This window comes from Poecilia latipinna, unplaced genomic scaffold (assembly GCF_001443285.1).
Source record: "Poecilia latipinna isolate Pla-1442-1.1 unplaced genomic scaffold, P_latipinna-1.0 Scaffold7350, whole genome shotgun sequence".
NCBI lineage: Eukaryota > Metazoa > Chordata > Actinopteri > Cyprinodontiformes > Poeciliidae > Poecilia > Poecilia latipinna.
Genome location: NW_015119966.1, coordinates 1 through 1989, shown reverse-complemented (window position 1 = coordinate 1989; position 1989 = coordinate 1). Strand labels below are relative to the sequence as shown.

General features: G+C 38.8%; 1 long non-coding RNA gene across 1 annotated transcript; it reads left to right on the top strand.

Annotated features, from left to right (window-relative positions):
• Window positions 1-275: 275 nt before the first annotated feature.
• On the top strand, window positions 276-1476 carry LOC106944203 (uncharacterized). The gene is made up of 2 exons (XR_001424150.1): window positions 276-635; window positions 1403-1476. It is a non-coding gene; the product is annotated as an uncharacterized LOC106944203 (long non-coding RNA).
• The last annotated feature ends 513 nt before the right edge of the window (window positions 1477-1989 follow it).

Sequence of the window (1989 nt, the reverse complement as noted above, 5' to 3'; positions counted from 1 at the left end):
TCTAAGCATCTATTCAGTGTTTGGATGGGGCCAAAGGTCACCTGGTGACATCATAATGTAGAGCTGTGTATCATTTAGTCATGGTAAGTAATCTGATTACTTTTTTGTAGCCTGACCTTGCAGGAACCCAGATGTTATAGGATTAAACCTTGTGGTAGAACACAGGTGACTTCTGTCCTTTCCAATGAGAAGTTGTTGAAATCCCTGTTCTGTAGTCAGACTGGAACCAGTCCAGTACTCAGTGATCTCTACTGGTTCATGTTTTCTTGTCTTGTTTTTGGCAGAAGCTTCTTGTTTCTGTTTGAAAGACTGAGAAGTTTGATGTCACAATTCCAGACAAAACCATTAAGAGACGTTTAGTTTCTGAGGTTGAGCTGGAATCAGGTTCCTCTGATCCTCTGAACCCCTGATGGGAACCAGCTTTCTGCTTCACTGGACACTTACTGGACCTGGACTACTGGACTGACTGGTTCTGGTTTCTTTCTTAGGCTGACTGAAGTCCAGAAGATGGAAGATCTGGATCTAAAGAAGGACAGAGCAGAATCTACAGAACCCATCAGTCCGTCTGTGAGGAGTGACCGGTCCAAAGATGAACCTCCAGAGTTCAGAACTGAACCTGGACCCTCAGACAGAAAGTAAGAAACCAGTTTCTAACTGGTTCATGTGGATCTATAGAGATAAAATATAGATGATATTAACTGGTTGATCTTTGATCAAAAGTAACTTAAATTTCTTCCATATTAATTTAAAGTTAAACATGAAGGATGTTGGTCAGTAAATCAGTTTGAATGAAAAATGATGAAAATGTTGCATGAAAACAAAAACCAGCAACAATGTGAGGAGCAACGACTCAGATTGTCTCTGAACTGGATGTTGCAGCAACTAGTTGACTCTTTACTCTGTAGTAACTTTTCCATCACTAGTCTCTCGTCTCAATCACGTCACTAAACTGATTTTTACAAGAAGATGAACCAGGTGAGTTTGTCAAAGTTTAAATTGTATAAACTTCCAGAAAACTGTACAAGAGTCGAAACACTGAATTTCTTTAACTCCAGACTAAAAACCATCTGATTTTAGTGGCTTTGATTATAAATGAAACAGTGACCAACATATTTGATGGTTATGATTTTGGTGATGCTCTCATCAAATATAATGTCTGTTCAGTTGTTGAATGCCTGGTGTTTTCTTTATAGCTTTCTGTCTTTATTATGCAAAGCGCCTTGAACTGCCTTGCTGCTGAAATGAACAAATAAACTTGAAGGTTCAGTTTGACCAACAGATCAGTCTGAATGTTTCACTCTGGAGCTTCAGACCTGCAGCAGTTTGTGTTCAGAGCTTCTTCTCTGGTTTTTATCTCAGTTTCTCACTGATTGCTCTGCATAACAACATGTTTGTGTTTCAGAGGTCAGAACCACAGAGGGAGAGCAGAACCTCCAGGATCCAGCTGTCCCTCCATGTGGAGTGACTGGTCCAAACCAGAACCTCCATTCTTCAGTACTGAACTTGGACTCTCAGACAGAAAGTAAGAAACCAGTTTCTATCTGGTTCATGTGACTCTGCAGAGCAGGACTGGTTCTAGGCTTGGATACACGAGTAGACAGGCAGAAAGTAAAGGAGGCTTTATTATGCGTCCATTTTCTTTTCCATGATATTTATTAACATTGATGACTAGTGATTGATTGATGGGATAAACTTTGTCCAACTCCACAACAAACCGCAACCCTAAAACCTTGAAATGAAAAAGTTTATTCATAAACTTTTTATTTTCTTGTTAAATCCGAGATTTAACCAACAACATAACATTTATCTACTTGGATTGTTATCATGCAGTTATGCATATTAAGCTAATTTGAACCTAAATTAGCATAAAGACACATTTCTTTCAAACAGTAATAACAGACAGACTAAAGCAGAAGGTTTTCAGTTAGAAACTCAAAGCTTCAAAAATCTTTCTTCCCGCTTCTGTTGTCTACTTTCTCTTTGCTTCAG